The following is a 22,959-nucleotide window of genomic DNA, read 5'->3' as shown; positions in this document are numbered from 1 at the left end:
ATACTGGGAAATATCAGTTGTCTACCCATTGTTGCTTGCCTAAAACACTTGATTGCAAAGCTAGTATATCAATATATGATTTATAACTTTGTTAGTTTCTGTTTTTCACTCTTTTAATATTAGTTTTTCATTCATGAGTCTTAATGTTGTTCAATTAGTACAGCTTAATTTTGAGTCAATATTTACATCAGTATATTAGCTATATTTCCAGTCCCTTCTTCAGACAGCCTAATGGTTTCTTGAGTCAAATTTTCACCACACAAAGAAAATGAGAGAAAGGAAAGACCTTTGGGTATTCATTCTCTTCAAGGAAGGCCTCACTGGATGGATTTCCTGCTCAGAGCTTGAGCTGCCTGAGAACAAAGCTTACCACCAGCACCATAGGAAAAGGATTTGCAGTGCAAATACCGGGTTTTGTGAGTCTATAAATGCATACAGGGATTTTAGTTATTCCATGGCCAAATGGGCTCTGGAAAATTATTTAGAAACCTCTGCTTTACTGAAAATTTGCCAAGAGCAGAGAAGGTAACTGGATGGCTTTCTAATTTTAAGAATGTTTCTGCGGCTATGAGGATTGCTTTGACAATAACATGTCTTTTCTTTGTTTGCAGCCTGTGCCTATGGCTTTAATAGCGATGCAATTGGACTTGGATTCCTGCAACTGTCAAAGTGAATGAAATGAAGCGTGAATCCCATTGCTTTATCCTCCTGCATTTGGGTTTGTTTTCTAAAGTAATTACTTGCAGGAAGTAGCATTTCCTTTCGTTTTTCTGCTGCAGAGAATAAAGTCTCATGATGAATCAAGGCTCTGTTCTTATCTAGAATTCCAAGGACAGCAGCTCGGGAGATGACTGGAGACATTTGAAAGAAGCAGAGATTACTTACAAGGAAAAAGGAACTGGACTCTTTAGATACTGGGAGGAAAATGATCAGGAGAAAGAGGGCAGGGGTATAAAGTGAGAATCCTTGTGGATAAATCAAATGTGGTATCCATTTACTGAAGACTAATACTTTTTAAAAAGACATGTATATGATTTAATTTCATCAAAAGTAAGCCTTGCTAAGTTCAACACTTTTCTAGTTCATTCATTAGTGGAAGAATCTATCTGCTCACCTAATCAAATATTCTTGTTTATGGCCATTGTCAGCCAGCAAACTTTGGCTGAAGTAATAACAGGTACTTTCTGATGCTACATATAAAGAAATCTAGAGTTCCCATCTTCACACAAGGTAGCCTGCCAAGCATTTCATGAACTCAGCACACAAGGTAGCATTTTCATGAACTCATCACATAAGGTAGCCTGCCAAGCCTTCCAGAGACAGAAGACCAGGATGAAGAACTGAGACCACTAGTTAGTAGCCCACAGAACTGTAAGACTCAGAACCTCCTTAATATAATAAGCTGAGACATGTGGAAATTAATCCAGGAAACATAGAATCAACCACAAGAACTAGCATCTGATTCCTACAATGAAGCCACTGATGGGAGGGGTTGTTACACAGCAAGAGTTAAATATTGCCTGCTTCCCAAACACAAACACAACACGTGCGTGTGAGCATGCATGCACGCACGCACACACACACACACACACACACACACACACACACACACACACACTCACTATCTCTTTTTTTCTATCTCTAACATACCCCCATATGCATACCTTCAAATGCACACACATAGCAAACACACACATGCATATGTGCACACATATACACACATGAATATGTGCACACACACATATATACCATACATACATAGAGAAAGACACAGACACAGACACAGACACACACACACACACACACACACACACACACACACACATATATACACCATATGCCCCAATGGGGTGATTTTGACAGGATATTCACTACCTTGTAGATATGTTATGGTGAAAGTCAAAAGCATATATATACTGATTGAGAACTGTAACCCTTTCTGAGGCAGTGTTTCCTTGTATGAAAAGTGACCATGGATGTTGTGAGATTAAGGGATTTAAGTTGTATGCATTCATGGGACAGAGTTAGGGCTTGCTTTGTACCATGTTTTCACAGGACATTTCTGATTCACAGGTTCCCACTTTAGTCTCGCTTTCTATGCTTTATGAACTTTTAACGTTTAGCTGTTCAAAGCTTTTTCTTAGAACTTTGCTCGGCACAATTATGATTTTGAATGTAACTCGTGCACAGAGAGCAACGAGAGGGTCATTTACACTCTTTTCACATTTCAGCCAGAGTAAGACTTCTTCCTCACTGTGTCTTCTCTTCATTCCTCCATGTCATGACCCAATCCTGCCAGTAATGATATGGTGAAGGAGGAGCCAAATGCCTTGCCGAAATCAGATCAATCCAAGGCTGCCTTATCAAATCAATTTAAATGTCACCTGAGATCATGTATGTACACACACTTTCACTCACCAACACACACTAGCACAACCATCTCACACATGTTCTCAAACACACAGAAATTCCGCAAAATTCCCTTCCCTTCTTTCATATCTCATACACACTACAAAAAGATGTATAAACAAACACATGCACACCTAATGATCCCCAATCACAGATACTGCCACGTTAAGTCAGTCCCAATCACCCAGCACAGGCGTTCTCACACACCTAACACTTGTGGACGTGATATCACACCAATAAAACATGCTCACGCTCACACTCACATTTGCATATCAGTTCAATATACATCTACACATATATGGTCTCAAGGCAAAACAGACTCACATATGTACTCACAGTTACCCCAAAACACCAACTACAATTCAAACTTAAGAACCACAAAATCGCATTATAGTCACATGAACACATAGTATTAATCATATTAGTGATTATATTCTCATATGCTCATTTTCAAGAAGGGGAAGTGTATTTATACATATACATGTGTGTGTGTGTGTGTGTGTGTGTGTGTGTGTGTGTGTGTCTGTGTGTACAGTATTATTTTACAGAGACACCAAAGGAAAAAAAGAAAGCTTGAATTCTGGATTCCATGAAAAATCAGAGACAATAATGGAAATCTGAGTATAATGAAAGGGGAATATCCTGAGAGGACACCAACCAGCATCTTACCTTTTGAAGTATAGTAAATATATTGGCAATATATATTCTTAGGAAGGGAACTATGTAGTATATGTTAAGAAGTAGAACTGGTGAGTTCTGCAATAAGTAGATGTAAAATCTAGCTCAGTGAATGTTCTTCCTATGGGTGTCTCAGACTAACCTCCAAGATAACCAAACCTCCTTCCTTCCTTCCTTCCTTCCTTCCTTCCTTCCTTCCTTCCTTCCTTCCTTCCTTCCTCCTTACATTCAGTCAGACCTACCAGCATATTTACTTCTTGCCAATAGGAGTGGCTTTAGATTTCTTAAAGTCCAACAGAAGACAAAGGGTTCTATCTGCTCAAAAGGATGAAGAGTGCACAAGGTTAATGACAGGGGTTTAAATATAAGAAATGGAATTTGAAAGGTATTGTCTCCACATAGAGATGGGAATCCATAAGACAGCACTTGTCCTGCATCCCCAAAGCCCTAAGATAGATGACTAGAGCTTCCAAAGTTCAATACTCCTTTTATTTAACATAAGAGAATTTAAGACAAATGCTATGATGTCTCATTATATCATGTTTCAATCTATTTCTGGGAGGAGCTTTCCACCTTCAAATCTACATGTACCTCTGGTAGCAGTTATAAGGAAGGAAAATAGAAGCTTCCTAAGAAAGTGTCTCACTGTTTGAGGAGGCTTCTGGTCCATGGGAATTGCAAAGCACCTTGCCCCTAATTTTTGTCAAAGACATTTTTTCTTGTTAATTAAAATATTTAAAGCTTTTAAAATAGCTTGTATATAATTACAGCACAGGCGATTTAGGTTAATTTAAAGTGTAGCTTCCATTTCAACTGAGAAGATCTGGAATGTTTCTGATTGAATTTCTGGTTACCCTTAGGTGACCATATACTCTCCACCATCCCAAAGTCCCCTATTATACATAAACTGCCAGACTTGGTTCTTTGACATTAGCTACACTCACTTGATACTACAAAATTTAATTTTTCACTGTTAGTTCAATTGACTTCCTGATGGTTGCATTTGGTCAGAGGAAAAGACTTGTCAGGGACAGTGTTAAATAACTATCAAATCAGATGTACCTTAATGACCTTTCCTTAGGTCTCCTGATGTTTTGTTTTGTTTCTTTGTTGGTTTCCTTTTTGTTTTCTTTCTTTTTAATGCATCTTCCAATATATAGAAACGACAGGTTTTCACCAGATAAAAGCAATCGCAATGGGGAAAATAAGACAAAAATATTGCTTAAATGTATTATAAAAAAAAATGGCTCATTCTTTAGTGACTTATCTATAGCTTTCTTGTTTGCTAAATCTTGTATTTCCCCTGGTACTTGCTGTTGAAATGATATAAATGTTCATGAGGTGGAAGAATGAAAGATTTCTCCAGAGGCCTATGACAAAGGTAATGAAAATTAACATCGGATTTTCACCTGCAACCTAAGAGTGCCCCATTTGAAAAAGTGTGTGACAAGTGTGGAAATGTGTGCCATCAGTCTTCCCTTTCATTGTGCTGAGATAAATAAAGCTGTTTTATGATCCAGAGGAGATTATCAATATGCTTTTGGCATTTTATCTCACCTGCTGTCTTCTGTTTCTGCCTCATGGGGGAGAAGGGACTACTTGTTTTCTAGTTCTTCATATTTTACAGAGAAAAGAAGTGTTCTTCACATTAATGATAGCTAAAGCTAAGCACAATAGCAACCAAAAACAGCAGCAGCATTGCAATATTTGCTCAAGAGTCTTGAGTAGTTAACAAGTTTCTTCATATGAGTACAAAGTAACAGGATAATCTCTGATCACAAGGAAATGTACACAATTAATTCATAGGGCATTACTGTTATTTCTCTCTTACTTTTACCCAAATTCTCACTGTTAATTCTATTCTAACATTTTTCCAAAACAGCATCTCTACATTCTTGAGGACGTTGGAATTGAATGTTTCAGCTGGAGATTTCTGTTTACATATGAGAGAAAAATGAACAACAAACTAACAACAACAACAACAACAACAAAAAACAAGGTTAATTCAGGATGAATTTGTTTTACTCACATTTAAGACTAATGATCTGCATAGAAATAGGAGAGAAATACTGAGTAGTTTTCCAAAGGCCTGCTATGCCTGACAGAAGCTGTTTAGTTACAGAGAGAAAAGCTTGTTTCTAAGCTCAGAATGTGGGTCTGCTTCTTGGCATTGGGAAGACCTACTACATCATTAGCCACCAGATTCAAACTTTGGATACCCAAGCTCTCCCTGTAAGTATCTGTTTCAACCTGCTATGAACCTACTGTTTTTGGATGTATGGCCCCAGGTCATATGCATCATAAAACAAGATTCATCTTCACATACTAAAATAATCAGAATTTCAGAGCATGCTTTTGGCTCCTAAGAGCCATGAAAATGGCTTTCAAAAATAATCAAACTCTTTGTTGAGTTCAAGTTTATGTTTACATGTATTCATGTTCTAAAGTTAAAATTGTTCCCGTTCTCAAAGGATTAATTGCTTTCAAAGGATTGATTGTTTATTGGATTAAATATGATTCCGTACTTATATCAATTGACCTATGGCATGTTGTGTTTGTTTTAGCATTTTATGTTTTGGGACCAAACAATCTTAATTATCCCAAAGGCTACATCTTTTTCAGTTTCTGCTAATAATTTTAACACAGGTCTGTTTTCCTGCAACATGGAATATTCCTTCTCACTCTTACCATTATCAATGACAACAGTCCCTCAGTTAACACTAATGTTCCAGAGACTCTTGATTTGAATATTGACTTAAGATAGTTTTTGTTATTTACTTCATGTTGCAAGCCAATATATACAATTCACTTTGCATTTTACAAATTATACTGTGAAAATGTGAAGACTGATGCCTTCCTCGGGTTATCTACAGAAGATAAGTGATCTAGCAACACAAATAGGTTCTAGGAGAGTTTCCTCCCTCCCAAGTCATCAGAGTAGAGTTAGCACTTACAACCAGTTAGTTATGCACCATGCTTGAAGGGATTATGCCAGGGTGGCTAATAGCACTGTGTTCATTTTGTTTCAGAGATCATTTTACTACTGGAACTAAAATCACTAGCCCCAGTTTATCCCCAAATTGCAGCTGTTCATTGGTAACCTCAAACTCTCCCTCTATCTCCTCTCTGTGCTACAAAGGCAGCTGTCAGTGTACCTTTCTCTCAGAATTCTGATAACACACACACACACACACACACACACACACACACACACACACACACACAAAATTTGATCATTCTTCAACAACATATTTGACAGACAGATCAATAGTATAGGTGTGCCAAAACCAACAAATCAATCTTCATTTTCTTAGTTCTTGAGTGGGATCTTCTCATACATACACATGTTCATGGCCAGTGTACATTAATGTGATTACTGAGCTGTGCAAATATAAATATGGTTTATCACTCCCTGTATGTGAAGCATAGAGACATGTAATTCCTAATCTAAGTAATAAATTTGGAGAAAGGATCACAAAAGATGGGTTAGGTTGAGAATGTTATAAAACCTTTGGTAGTATTGCTGAACTTCAGGGGGTCAATTGGTCACACTGAGCCTCATTGTTTTATTATTTCACAAACTAAATACCTTCCCTATTCTAGTTCTAGGTTATTGTTATGCTTATTTGATTATATACATATATATATATATGTGTGTATATGTATACATATATATATATATATAATTTTCTAATATGCTATATATCCAACTATTGCACACTGTACCTATACCTATGTTTTATTTTTGTCATAATTTGTTGAAATAGAGTGAGTCTGTGAACTTAGAGCATATTGATTATGTAATTATAGCATTTTTTAATGAATAAATTATCTCATTCCAGTTCATCTCAGCTAATTACCATGTAGAAGCAAATGCATTATTAAAAAGCATGAAGCCTTTATAATTGGAGTTATGTAAATGCCAAAGGCTTTTACAAAGAGAAAAGTGACTTGAAGAGTTGACCATAAGTCATGCTCTTCTTTGCTCCTACATGGGAAGAACAGAAATTATGTTTTTTCAGTGTGTGAAAAATAAATATTTATATTATTTTAATGTAAAGGAAAATTAAGCTCTAAAGTATTCTTCATTTTAATGGAAAATCTTTCAAAATGCTAAATTGTAGTGATAGACTCATATCAGGCTTCTAGGTAGGACTAAGGGCACACTTTGACTGTAAGATTTTTTTCTTATGATGAACTTTTTCTTATGATGAAGTCAAGCTACTAACCCATGAAAATGTGTTTAAACAGAGACATTTCATTGGTTCAGAGGCCTTGGTCAAAGTTATCCTAGAAATGTGTACTGCCATTAACATGTTCCTCTGGAAAAGCCCAGGCCCAGAAATTTTCTTTCACTAAAACATGGGAGGTGGGCAGTTCATGAAAATTAAACACTTTGAGTATATGAATATTCTTTTATGTTTTTTAAGTGAACCATCAAAGAGAAGTATCCTAGAACCCTGATATGATTCAATTTAATACCAAAGCTCTTAAAGTTGGTTGAGACTAACGAGAAAAGATAGTCAAACATGAGACATAGCTCTGGGAAAATTAAAGAGAAATAGTCTGAATGTAATTCAAAATTATTAAATAAAGATAAATAGGGAGATGGTAGATCTATTTTAGTTATATCCCATCCAACTTCACTTTTATATAAAATGCCAGATAGGGCTGGATTCCAGGGCTGAGGAGACTGGGGTGAAGAAAGCAAGATGAAGGGGGTGGTACTAATCACTGCATGAGCAGCAAGGAAGTCCGTGTGCTGCAACGATGGCAGGACAAGTTCAACAGATTGATGGAGTAGTGAGCAGATAAAGCCAAGAGAGAGTTTATACTCCTGAGACAGCTCTCCTTAGATAATTAGTATAATGCCTGGAAGAGAAACCCATGCTGAGTTAGGAACTGAAGGCATCACTGTAAAGCCCTGGGAGTCATCCGTCTATTGCTCCACTTGAACAATATGATAACATTAAGACTAGCAGGGAGATGTCATTATGAGATTATGAGAAACCCAGAGGTTGGAGAGGGTTGGAAGTCATTGATGTCATTGCTAAACCAAATCAAAGATACTTCTCTAACTACCACATTTAGTTAACACCACAGCAAGTTCAACAAAGAGGATACGACTTTGCTTTGATTTCCATTCTCTCCCTGGTTGTCCTTATATCTGATTCCCCTCATCCCACTCCACACTCTATCCTCTCTCCCACCCCGTTTCCACTGCCCATTTACCTCTAATGTCTATTTTATTTCCTCTTCTAAGGAAGATTAAACCATCTTCCCTTAGGCTTTCCTTATTATTTGGCTTCTTTGAGTCTGTGGATTTTCGCGTAGTTATCCTGTACTTTAGGGCTAATACTAATTTATAAGTAAGTACATACATGCATGTCCTTTTGGGTCTGGGTTACCTCACCCAGGATGATATTTTCTACTTTTAATTATTTACTTGCAAAATTCATGATATCTTTGATGATATATTTGTAGTTGAATAGTACTCCATTGTATAAATGAACCACATTTTTTATTCATTATTTACTTGAGGGGCATCTAGGTTGGGAAGGCAATCTCTCAGATATTCCAGAAACCAGGGATGGAGAGGAAGCCCTAGGGTGTCTATAGGGGCGACTGTAGCTGAGACTCCTATCAGTGGGAGATATGGATCCTGAAGTGGTCACTTACTGTACCCAGGCAGGATTCCTAGTGGCAGTATAAGGATAGCAAACAACTCATCCACAAAACCTTTGATCCAAAATATGTCCTGCACAAGATGTACAGAGACAAATATAGAACAGAGTAGGAAAGAATGGCCAACTAATGACTGACCCAAATTAAGATGTATTCCGTGGACAAGAACCAATCTCTAAAACTATTAATAGTACTTTGTTATGCTTCCAGACAAGGATGTGGTAGAACTGTGCTCTGAGATGCTCCACACAGCAACCAATGGAAATCAATGCAGAGGCCCACAACCAAACCTTGGATGGAGCCCAGGGAATCTTGAGAAAGTACTGGGGGAAGGATCAAGGGACCCAAAGATGACAGGGGATCCACAGGAAGACCAATAGTGTGAACTAACCTGGAACCTTGGGGGCTCCAAGAGACAGAGCCACCAAACAAAGAGTAACCATGGGCATCAAACGAGGAAGTGGATTGCCATCCCACAGTCAAAATTCTCACCTATAATTGTTTCTGCCTGAAAAATCTACAGTGATGGAAATGGAGAGGAGCCTGAGGAAAAGAAGGTCCAGCGACAGGCACAAGGTGGAATCCAACTCAAGGGGAGGTCCCCAGGCCTGACACTATTACTGAGGCTATGGAACACTCACCAAAAGGGACCTATCATGACTATACTCCAGAAGACCCAACATGCAGCTGTAAGAGTCAGATGCATATATTTGTACCCAACCAATGGACAGAACCTGCTGACCCCTGGTTGAATTAGGGGAAAGCTAGAAGAAGCTAAGGAGGAGGGTGTCCCTGTAGAAGGACCATCAACCTCAATTAATCTGGATCCCTGAGATCTCTCAATCACTTGACCACCAAACCAGAAGCAAATATCAGGTGATATGAGGCCCCCAACATATATACAGCAGAGGACTGCTGGGTCTGTGTTCAATCAGAGATGATGCTTCTAACCCTCAAGAGACTGGTGGCCCCAGTGAATTTAGAGGTCAGTTGGGGTGAGTGGTGGGTGATGGGAACATCCTAGTGTAGTCAGGGGTGGTGAGGAGGTATGGGATGTGGAACAGTAGGAGGGTGGACCAGGAGTGGGGGATAAAATCTGGAATGTAAATAAATAAAGCAAGTAAGAAAGAAAGCAAGAAAGACACAAAATTAGTAGCTGAAGTAGAGTAACAATCATAACATGAGGAAGAAGAAAAGCAAAATGTGAACAGCAATAAAGGACTATAATAGCTGTTACTGATTTGATAATGGCCAACTTAATGTTAAATCTCAACAAAAGTTAATGAATTTCAGATTCCCTAAATATCCTATACAAAATGAATGCAATGCAAAAAGACTATTACCAATGGAAAGATGTAACAACATTATCGTTTATGGAAGAAAATAATCTAGTTGGTTAAAAGAACACAATACAAACCATTATAAACAGAAGACAAGCTCTTCAATGCAACCATTTAATTAGTTTCAAGGCTTTAAAGGAAATATAGTAATAATAAACAAAAAAAATAAGGAATATCAGGAAAAACACAAAGTGTGTTAATTGAATTCTTGACAAACAATATTGTATATTTTTAATTTTTTTATCTAGTTATTAACCATTTTATTTGTTTACATTTAAAATGTGATCGCCATTCTAGGTCTCTTCACCCCATACCCCTCCTTTTGCCTCTAATACGGTGCTCCCCCACCTACCTACCCTCTTCCACCTCACTGCCTCTAACATCCCCCTTCTCTGAGGCATCAAGCCTTCGTAGGACAAAGTTCTGAAAGCAACAAATCTAGTAACAAAATGTGATGAATATTCAATGATGTAAACTAACAAGGGATGAGAAAACACAGAGCAAAGCAAAAGGACAGACAGACAAATGAGAAAATGACTGTCTGATGTATCACTAGGTAAAGGCACTTGGTCCCAAGCCTGTGACAAACCGTCTTGATCTCAGTGACCCACATTGCTCAAAGAGAAAACCAACATTGGCAAGTTGTTCTCTGACCTCATGTAAGTGTGACCATACTCATAGATACATGGATGCACACAATAAGTTTGTCAATGCAATTGAAAATGTGCAAGATTGTAATATAATTCATCAATTTGTAAGGTGATAGATAATAAACAGACACTTGGTAATCTTATGTAAAGTGACTGGGGACTCAGGATATTGCTAAGAAATGATAGATTAGAAAGACCATTGGAATGAGTGGGAAAAGTTGCCTCTAATTAGGTGAAAACTTCAAGTGAGTAGTATTTAATCAAATCCATTTAGTAAAATGATTTAAAACAAAAGCAAAAAATAAACATATTAATAAAAGTTTAAGACAAAGTAAAATTAGAAAAAAATATGTATATGGTTTTGGACTGCTCAATAAAGAATAGAAATGTACAGTTGATATCTACTAAATATTTTATAAGAAGTCACATTTATATTACACCAAAGATTTCAAAAATAAATAAGATATGACTCCTCTATCACCAAATGAAGACAGTATAATCAATCAAAGAATTTGATAATAATGGTCTTAATAAGAAAAATTATTATCCAATGTTCTTTATGAGTTTAATATAAAAGAAAAATGAATATTAGCAAAATAATTCTAAAAAATTGAGTAATTATAAGTTGGATCATTTGAAAATATGTAAAAAAATTAGAATATTTTAACAAAGTTTAAATTGTCAGATTATTTGAATATATGTATCAAAAACTAAAGTGAATTTAATGTTGGAAAAGGGAGAGATTTATGGGCAAGTATATAATGAACAAAAGTTGATTTTACTTATAAAGGTATAGCTTATTTGGTGGTCACATGGCTTTCTACCAGATAATTATTTTAAGTTCAGTTTGACAATAAAATATCAAGAAAAAAGAAGCATTGTAAGAATTTGGAGATATGCTATTTATTTAGAACTACTTCCTAAGTACAAATTAAAAGAAACTGGAATATTAAATCAACAGGTCAAACAATAAATAAGAATTTGTAAGTTGATAGACTATTCCCATAAATACTGGTTTTATAAAATTTTGGTTACTAATGTCTATTAAACTGAATTACATGTGATTTCTATTTTTATAATTATAGAAATCAAGGTCCTAAGAGATATTAAAATTAATAAACAGCATTATTGGAATGAACCTGTAGCTCAAAAATCTTCTGATATCCGGAATTATATGTATATTACAAAGTAAAAAGGGAAATTGTCTTTTCCACTTTTTTACATTCACAATGGCTATACTTCATTATTATAGCATTTTTATGGTAAATTATAAGATTTGAGGGAATAAGTCAATAAAAGTGTGAGAAAAATTATATTCAGTGGTTTGGATGTAAATCATTGAATTTTAATAAGAATGAGATATCATAGCAATAAAACTATATAGAGTATTAACACGAATTTTTAGTGCTTTTATGAATATATCATTGTGTTCTAATGAAATCATATTATGTTTTCAACGAAAGCTCTAAAGAAAAAGAACTCTGGAAAAGTCAAAAAAAAAATTCCCAATTTATCTAACATCCACTGAGTATGTTGCACAGTTGGGAGTTAAAATTCTGTGTTAGGGATTGGTTCTAATGCTGTCTCAGTTCAATTCAACTGTAAAAGGCCCCTTTTCCAGATGCTGAGGTGTGGGACCATGAAAGACACCCTGTCGAGTTAGGTTTAAAACCCAGAGACCCAGCAGATTAATCTGCAAAGGATGGAAGGAAATTGGACACACGTTCCCAGACACTGGTCTCCTGACAAGAGGCTCTAGCTCCATAATTCTCTGGCCTTCAGTCACAGAGGCTGTTCAGACTCTACCCCCAGAGTTACCTGGCAACAGCCAGGTAAGCCCAACCCATTATAGAAAATATGGCTTGTCCCCTTCTGCCTCTTACTCTCTTGCCTCTCTCTCTAGCCCTCTTACTTCCCATCTCTCTGCCTTTCCTTCCCCCCTCTCTTCATAGCCAGCTTCTACTTCTCTACTCTTCTCCCTCTCTCTGTCTTTCTACAATAAACACCTTAAAACCATGGACTGCCTGCTTCTTCTCATCATGTTGGAGCAATGGAGCAGGTCTTCCCCTAATGAGTCACATATCTAATCTCCTGCAGAGGCCTCCCTGAATTTCCCAGACATGGCTTCCACCAAGCCAAACAAGTGTCTGAGCAAGCCAAGTACTCTTCCCCTCTGTGGTAACCATCCAGAGGCCTCTCTTCCTGCCCTTTTCCCTTCGGGCCCAGGCCAGAGCCTGCTGGTCTCCATGCAGGCCAGAGACTCCGAGCCCCACTCCAACAGTTCCACAAGGACCTAAGACTGTGCCTTTAGAGTGGAGTCCTGTGGCTTCTCACGGCCCTATGCACACCTCGCACCTGCGTGGGGTGTGCAGGTTAACTTCCAGTCTGCCTCCATGAGTGGCCCTAGTCCTATACTTTGGTCTGTTGTAGGTTCCCTATCTGGTGTGAGCAGACCTGTGTATTGAATCCCCAGGAAAAGTGTTTTTGCTTGTTTGCTTGTTTGTTGATTTTTGGTCTGTATTTTTTTTAATAGAACAAAAAAGTGTAAGGTTTTATTTAACATAACCCCAGATTTCCATGACCTGTGACTAAAGACATTTTTGAAAATTTAGAATATTCTAGAATTATTAGGGCCACACCTTGCAGTTTGGATTTAGTTTTCCTTTGTTTTGTTATCTCACTTAGTAATGAACTCACCAGTGTGATTAATATTCCAGTAAATCAGATGATGTACCAGTTTAAGGCAATAGCTAAAGCTCCGGTATCTATCAAGTCAGTTCAATGTCCTGAAGGTATGGTAAAATCTCCCAAGATCATTGTGGTCATATTCATGCAAACATGCAGGGTGGTTTCTGTGATAAACGAGTTCAGGTCTCCAAGGTTGTGACTTAGGTAAGCCGTGAAGATGGCTACAGAAGTGCTGTGGAGTGGATCACCTGAAACCGTCAAGAGTGAGGTCAAGGTATCAGTGGTACCTCCACGTAGACCTTTCTGTTACCCCTATTAGCAGTGTTTGCCATGTTCTGTGACAAATTACCAATTGAATTACCAGTTATTCAAGAGAGGATTATTTTGTTTTCAGTTTTGTTTTCCCATTTATATTCGAGTTCCAGATGGCTTCTGTAATTGGTTTATTACCTTTACAGATGTTTGAGACAAATTTAGGGAGCAAGCCAATTATGGATTTCAACAGCTAATGGAAACTTTAGGATTGATTTCTCACTGTGAGCTAACAAGTATCGCACATATGTTAACTGTATGTTTTATGGATCTAAAAATCCAATGAATGTCTGTTTATTTTAGGCATGTGTTACTAAGATATTAAAATGCTATGGATGCCTCTTTAATGACTCTGATTTATAAAAAAATTGAATTTACTAATCAATAATCAGAAAATTGCTTCTGGTTTCTCCCTAAAGTTTGTGAATGATAGCTTCCTAAATTCTTAGGTCATTTTCTCACTATTTTTTCGCAGCGTTCTTCAACGGAAATACAGACATGATATATTACCCCTTTATTTCTAATAAATAATATGATAGTTTGAGTATTGATAAGATACATTTTGCTCATATAGTTCTCTCTTTAAGCAAGAACTCTGATCTCATAACAGAGCTCTAGGCTTATTTCTTATACATTACACATCACCCCCTACATTTAGAACTCTGACTTCCTGTAAGCAAGTTGCTGTCCTTTTGAAAACGCAGATCTTTACACCGTTTTTATTAACAGTAAAGCAGATTATTCATCTTTGGAAAATCACTACTCATATATTTTGAAACCACTTCATTCCATAATGAAAGGCAGGAGAAATGTCACCTTGCTATATTACCAGAAGCATGACTGCAATGAGTTCTAGGGAATCCCTAAGGTAGGACATAGATTCAATGAGTTCTTCCATATTTCTCTTGCTAGAGACCTGGTCTTCTAAATTTAAGTGATAGAAATGTTCAGAGGGAGGATACACTGGATGGTAATCAGATGAGGTTGAGCCAATATGTCAGTGAGATGAAAAATGATCTGAATAATCAGGGACGTTCTCCTGTGAATGGATTTAATGCTATTACAGTTGTACTTGCTTTGTTTATTTCTTGTATCTATATGACCTCTTACCCCAAACTCCCCACCACCAGAAAGCCATATATCCTTAGGCCTCTACCAGAGCTGGACAAATGCTTGTGTCATGTCACAGACCCTCCAGGTGTATTATACAGAGCCCATTATAACAACATACTACAGTGTAGTGCTAGGTCCATCTTCCTTATTAGTATCGGAACAACTTCTAGAGTAGCATAAATATTCTTAATTAAGAGGTGTGTAAATGTCCACTTCACTCACTTTAATGGCTTGGAATACATGAAGTCTGGTAACACGTATGATCTGTGAAGATCTATCCAATGCCTTTCCTGGACTAGTAGGGCACGAGAGAGTCTGGAATAGAGGCTCTATGGATATGTGCATTATTTATCTATGATAAAAGAAACTACAGAATTAAATTAACTCCAAATTACTACACACACACACACACACACACACACACACATGCGCGCGCGCACACACACACACACACACACACACAAACACACACAAACAAGTATACACATACAAAGAAAAGACAGGAAGGGGGAGGGGGAGAGGGAAAGGGAGCGAGCACACAAATAGTCTGTTTCTTTAATACTAGACAAATACCAGAGAAGCTATTGGACATAATTTGGACTGGGTAGGCTGAGGTCATCTCCAACATGGTTTCTGTTTCTTTCTTGTTAACCTGTCATTTAATTAACTTGTTTAGATTTCAGGATAGGGTCCATTTTAAATTAAATTTTATGGAACATATGAGACGAAATTTTTGTCAAACATATTTACAATGGCTTTCAATCTGTCTATTTCAAACATTCTTTATTTGATTAAATAGATATCAATCTTGGGTCTTTTGTGATACTCCTGCTAATGTTTCTTCACATTTTTCTTTGTTGATTTCTGAATATTTTAATCTGATCTTCCATAATGTTTGTTACATTTATTACTGTGTGGTTTGTCTTCCTAAAACTTTATTTTATTTGCAATACTTTTCATTGAAGATTCTCAATGCTTCTTAGTACATTGTATATTATCTTTAATCGATTATTGAAAGTTCTTATTTTCAAATAGCTACACAATGCTGGACATTTTTATTTCATTTAAAAAATACCTGGTAATTTTATCAGAATTTTATGGAGGCAGAGTAATTATAACTTTTACTGATGTCTAATCAAGTAAAGAAGCACCAGTTTTGAAAATGTTATGGTAAAAGAAAACTTCACTTGTATGTGATTGAATGCTTAGAAATAGCTCACAGTATATTTTAAGAGGTCTGAAAAACCTTAGGACAGGAGGCTTGGTTGTAGGCTACAGGTCCATCAGGGTATAACTTGGGCATTTATAGCTAGTTCCTTTACTCTTCTTCACTTTGTGTTTCCTCTGTCCACAGTAAACAGTACTCTCTACTTAATATTCAGGCTATTCTGCTCAAGAACATGAGGATAAATAACTAATGGACTGAACTCACTCAAACTCTGAGTTAAAAAAATAATCCTTACCTCTGTTAAATTGTTTATGTCAAGCATTTTGTCAGAGCAACAAGGATATTAATTAACATCCCCCATACACACACACACACACACACACACACACACACATACACACACACACACACACACACACACACACACACACACACACACTAAAGCCTATGCTTTTTAGAAAGGAATAGGAAGGAAAATTTTAAAGCCTTTTATGATAAGAAAGTGATTAAAATTTACAAAAGTACCATAAGATTTTTGTTAAATATATATTCTGGAAACTTCAATTTTCTACATATCCTATTTTCCAATGAGTTTAGTCATAGGAAAAAGGTATACTAAATATGTGTGCATTTACATTTCTTCCTATTCCTGAATAACGAAATGATAATCTATGTAGCAGTCCTTCAGTAATTTGAACCCCATCCCTAGAAAGTATCTATGAAGTCTGTTTCTTTTTTTTTCTCCATGAGTATGTATTAAGAATTGCTTATTATTTGAGAAGGGGAAGGCTATTGATTTGTTTGAGTTAATTTTATATCCAGCCACCTTACTGAAGTTGTTTATTTGAGTTAATTTTATATCCAGCCACCTTACTGAAGTTGTTTATCAGATGTAGGAGTTCTCTGTTTGAATTTTTGGGATCACTTAATTATACTAGCATATCATCTGCAACTAGTGATATTTACACATGCTCCAGTATGCAGCCTTATTTATAATAGCCAGAAGCTGGAAAGAAACCAGATGTCCATCAACAGAGGAATGGATACAGAAAATGCCATCCATTTACACAATGGATTACTACTCAGCTATTAAAAACAATGACTTCATAAAGTTGGCAGGCAAATGAATGAAACTAGAAAATATCATCCTGAGTAAGGTAACCCAGTCACAAAAGAACACACATGGTATGTACTCACTGATCAGTGGATATTATTCCAAAAGTTCAGAATACTCACTATACAACTAACAGACCATATGAAGCTCAAGAAGAAGGAAGGTCAAAGTGTGGTTGCTTCAGTCCTTCTTATAAGCTGGAACAAAATACTCACAGGATGTAGAGGGAGGGAGGGAGGGAGGGAGGGAGGGAGGGAGGGAGGGAGGGAGGTACTTGCAAGGGCAAGAGGAGGGGGAGGGGAAAAGGGGGAGCAGGATCTGGTATGTAACAAGACAGGGATGAGAGACAGAGGCTCAGGAAAGCGAATAGAGTTGTGTAGCAATGGGGTTGGAGAACTGGGGGTAGCCACCAGAAAGTTCCAGATGCCAGAAAAGCAAGAGACTCCCAGGAACCAATGGGAATAGCATTAGCTGAAATACCCCTAAAACGGGAGGGAGAACCTGTAGAGATCATATCCAGAGGTTAGGCAAGGCCACATGTTCAGAAATGGGGCCATCCACTCATCACCAAATTTTAACTCAGAGTTTTTCCTGTCTACAGGAAATACAGAGACAAAGTGTGGAGCAGAGACTGAGGAAAGGCCATCCAGAGACTGCCTCATCTTGGGATCCATCCCATTTACAAATACCAAACCCAGACACTATTGCTGATGCCAAGAAGTGCTTGCTGATAGGAGCCTAATATAGTTCTCACCTGAGAGGTTCTGCCAGAGTCTGACAAATACAGAGGTAGATGCTTGCAGTTAACCATTGGACTGAGCATGGGACCCCATTGGAGGACTGAAAGGACTGAAGGACATGAAGAGGTTTGCAACCCCATGGGAAGAACAACAATATTAACCAACCAGACCCTTTAGAACTCTCAGGGACTAAACCACCAAAGAGCACACATGGAGCGACCCATGGCTCCAGCCGCATATGGAGCAGAGGATGGCCTTGTTGGACATCAATGGGAAGAGAGGTCCTTGGTCCTGCGAAGGCTCGATGCCTCAGTGTAGGGGTATGCCAGAGCAGTGAGGTAGGAGTACATGGGTAGAGGAGCATTCTTATAGAAGCAGGAGGAGGGGGGATAGGATAGGCAGTTTGCAGAGGGAAAACCATGGAAAGGGTTAACATTCAAAATGTAAATAAATAAAATATCCAATAAAAAAGAATTGCTTAATAATGTTACAGTGATGGTAAGTGATATTTTGTAATTATTATCTGCACCCTCATCACTACATTTCCCTGGTGATTTTACAAAATAAAATTGACAAATTGAAATTTTGAATAGTTTAAAAATGTACATAAGACATGGGTTGTGGGAAGCCATTGTGGAGTGGCAGTTACAGAGTGGCAGTTACAGAGTGGCAGTTGCAGAGTGGCAGTTGGCTGCTACTGCTGGCCACCACACATACATAGGCAGTAAAGGTTCTTTTGCCAAGGTGAGGTTTTGAGAATTGACAAAAGTTAACCAATCAGATGAGAGACAAGTTAACCAATCAGATGAGAGACAAGTTAACCAATCAGATGAGAGACAAGTTAACCAATCATATGAGAGAGAACGCCTTTCCTGGGCCTATAAAAGCAGCACCAGTTCTGGGCTCGAGGTCTTTTCGCCTCTACAATCAAGCTCTCCCAATAAACGTGTGCAGAAGGATCCTGTTGCAGAGTCATTCTTCCTGGCCAGTCGAGCGTGCACAAGAAGTGGTGCCGAAAACCTGGGAAAAGAAACATCTTCAGGCACAAGCGAAGACCCCCTGCTACAGGGAGGATTCAGAACTGCATCACGGGGAAGGAGCGGTTAATAAAGGTTCTCGTAAAACAGACTGCTGAGAAGGATCTGGCATGGATTCAGAACTCTTCAGCTGGGGAACGGTGGTACTGGTAAGTCTCCCAAATTGATCCCCGGGTTAAAGGGGGATAAAAAGGAAAAGAAAAGGGAGGAAAAATAAAAGGAATCAGTGATAAAGAAAAGGAAATAGTGAAGAAAAGGAAAGGGGGGAGGAAAAAATAGGAAAGGAAAGGAAGGAAAGAAAGGATTGAGACAATAAAGTTCCCGGCTTTCGGACAAGTTAAGGTTCATGAGTTATGCTTTTTTCTCCTATTGACCCTTTGTGGATAGGTCTGATAGTTTTGGTCTTGTTTGTTCTGATATATGGACTCTGTTACTGTTTGAAACTGTGTGTAGCGGCAGTCAAGACAGGTCAGAAAATCCTTACAGAGCAACAAGAAAGTATGTCGGAAGAGGAGAAGGGCTTAAAAAGAAAAAGGAAAAAGAAAGGAGACACAGTGTTATCAGGTGGACAGAAAGGACAAAATAAAAGAGCCGAGGCGGAGGAGGAGGAAGGCATGCCTTTCACCTGGGCAGTATTTAGATTGGAAAGCCTTCCTTATTGAATTTGCAAATGAACAGGCAGTGGCTAACTCTGCTGCAGGAAATCCAGCATGGGATAGGGATATGCTGCTTGGTCAAGGTCGCTTTGCACAGCAACAGACAGGATATCCAGTGCCGGTGTTTGAGCAGGTGAATCAGATTGCCATAAGGGTGTGGAAATCATTGCCCACCGGTGTTGACGGTGTTGATGTGGGCAAGAGGGTCTGTTTGTTTGTTTCCCCAGGATCATTGACAACAGCTGTGGGTCCCAGAATGACTGACAAGGACTGTGAAAGATCAAGATGAATCCCAAGATGATCCTGCTCCTGATGATTGAAACCAGGATAAGTATACCTTTATGGGCCATAGTAAGATCATGGCCAGTACCTTTACCGGTACATTCCAATTCTTCTACCTAGCCTTTGTTTTTTGCAAAGGAATGTGTTTTGGATGTGCTTTATGCACGACAAACTCCTCAAGAGCCACGGGTGTATAAGAGTACTAGTTTTCATTTAAATTATACACTATGCTTTGTGCATAATGTGGATAAACCTTTTACACCCTGTAATTTTTTTTAAAGAAAAAGATTATTTCTAATTGGGCAGATCAAATTAATACTGCTGACACTATAAGTCAGATAGGAAAAAAAAAAAGTCTGAGGCATTGCTTACCCTGCAAAGGGCAGATTCTCATATTGCCTCAAGGTTAATGTTAGTGAATCAGAGAATGGATATTTTACAACATAACATGGAACAAATGATGGATGTCATACAAATGAGTTGTGTGGCATCCACTTTGCATGTGTGCATTACTCCCAATTGGTACATTAATAATTCTTTTATTAAAAGTATAGACCTATCGAATTACCTGAAGGGGAACTGGTTGCAGGAGCTGGAAAGGTTGCAGACGAGGCTGCAGATGCAGATCCTGAACCTTAATGGGACCAGAGTGGAACCAGTGACCCTCGGAGACTTTACCTCTTGGCTTACCTCTGCTTTTTCTTACTTTAAGGAATAGGTGGGAGTGATTTTGTTTGGTGCTGCCATATGCTGTGGACTGGTGTTCATGCTCTGGTTGGTAGGTATGCAAATTCAGAACCCAACAAAATCGTGACAAGGTGATTATAACTCAGGCACTTTTAGCTATTGAAAACGGCTCCTCCCCTGAAATTTGGTTATCTATGCTCAAGAATTAGTCGGCATCTGAGTTCTCTGCTCTTGCACCCAATGGCACTGGGATGAGAGAGACTCAACGATCATTGATCAGCCCTTGCACATCAATAGGGTGATCATGATTTTCCCACTAATTCATTTTTTGGCTGATCTCTTTTGCAGAGTTCGCCCTAGGTCATTTAGCAGTTACTGTCACACAGCACTGCGGTATCCAGAGACAGGCAACTTTCCTCATGCACAGACCAGCCTAAGACACGGGCCCAGTGGCGATAGAGTTACCCTATGACGGGCAAGGCTGTGACATTAGAGGAATGACCTAAAACAGGAGCCACGGCGGATGGACGTAATTGCACAGGCCTAGACCAGCCTCATTTTATTAAAACAAAAAGGAGGAGATGTGGGAAGCCGTTGCAGAGTGGCAGTTACAGAGTGGCAGTTGCAGAGTGGCAGTTGGCTACTGCTGGCCACCACACATACATAGGCAGTAAAGGTTCTTTTGCCAAGGTGAGGTTTTGAGAATTGACAAAAGTTAACCAATCAGATGAGAGACAAGTTAGCCAATCAGATGAGAGACAAGTTAACCAATCAGATGAGAGACAAGTTAACCAATCATATGAGAGAGAACGCCTTTCCTGGGCCTATAAAAGCAGCACCAGTTCTGGGCTCGAGGTCTTTTCGCCTCTACAATCAAGCTCTCCCAATAAACGTGTGCAGAAGGATCCTGTTGCAGAGTCGTTCTTCCTGGCCAGTAGAGCACACGCAAGAATGGGTTTCCTGCCTGTCGATTGCCACACCACGGACACGGAATCAAGTTATCCTTTCACAGGTTAACTATGTTAGGTATCATGCATATCATATATTTATATTATAATTCATAACAGAAGAACTACAGTTATCAAATATGAGTGAAAATCATTTTATGGTTGAGGTAATCACACTATGAGAAACAGTATTAAAGGGTCACAGCATTTGAAGGTTGAAAACACTGATACCACATATCTGCTACTTGATCTGCTTTTTGTTATTTAAGGGTTTGTGACCATACTCTCTTGCAATTATTCCTCCTCCACAGTTTAATTTTCAGTGGATGAATACTGTTATTTAAAATTCTTACATCCCAACATTTAGTAATTCAGCACTTCATTACTGTAATTTGGAGTTCTGTATGTGAAAATATCTCTTTATTCATATTTGTTCAAGTTTTTGTAGATACACAAAAGCCCTTTTTATCAAAGCATTTTTCTCAAAAACAAGACACCAACACTATTATAAGTATAATTATCATGCTAATGCATAAACAACTTTGTCATTTAAACATGTGAATAATTGCTTATAGTTATTATCTCAAATTTTAAGAGACAATGGGCTGAGTATTAACAAGAGTACATTTTGTCTTACACATACTGTCAATGTGATTTGTTGTTAGGAAACATACACCCATACCAACTTATATTTCATTGTTTGAGAGAACAAAACATATGACCTATTCATTTGATCTTGATTTCTTATAACTACTGGAAAGACTACTGAGATATTTTTGCTTAATATACTCTTTGGTTATCCTGTCAATACTTTCTGAATTTTATATATGCTTATACAATGTTTTATTATAATATCTATCTCAATTTTCTTCCATTTCTGCCTGGATCATTAATTGTCAATCTCATTTTTTTCATTCATAGAAATTACTCTCTATTTTCCTGCATTTAATAATGTTAATGGATTATATAACTGTTTGATTGGCCTAGGTTGAACTATCTTTGCCTTGTAAGAAATGATCTGCTAAGTTTTAATGAGGAGACTTTTCTTTGAATGACAATTAATCCAGATGCTAACAGCAGCTCAAAGTACTGAGCATAATTGGTTGTTATATGCTCACACCTAAAGAGTGCATTTGTACCCCATCTTGTAACAGTCAAGAAGCATCATGGAAGTGAGATCAGAATATGAAATCTTAGACATGCTATTTTCAAAGTACGGAAGTCATTGTAATAATCTGGTCACAGCAGCTGTGGCTCCCTGCTCTTGACCTATACAAGACTGGGCTAGACAACAGTCAGGTGAAGATTAGGTAGGGCTCGAGGGATCCTTCCTCCTCCTGTTGAATAATTCACTATGATTGGATTCTCTAGGAGGGACATTCAGTCGTGTTCCCAAATGTGAGATCATTAGGCTCCAACAGAGAGTTCTGAAAGGAAATTCTCACAGATGCTC

Source organism: Mus musculus, chromosome 19 (genome assembly GCF_000001635.26).
Source record: "Mus musculus strain C57BL/6J chromosome 19, GRCm38.p6 C57BL/6J".
In the NCBI taxonomy this organism is placed as follows: Eukaryota; Metazoa; Chordata; class Mammalia; order Rodentia; family Muridae; genus Mus; species Mus musculus.
Note: the sequence above shows the minus strand (reverse complement) of the source record.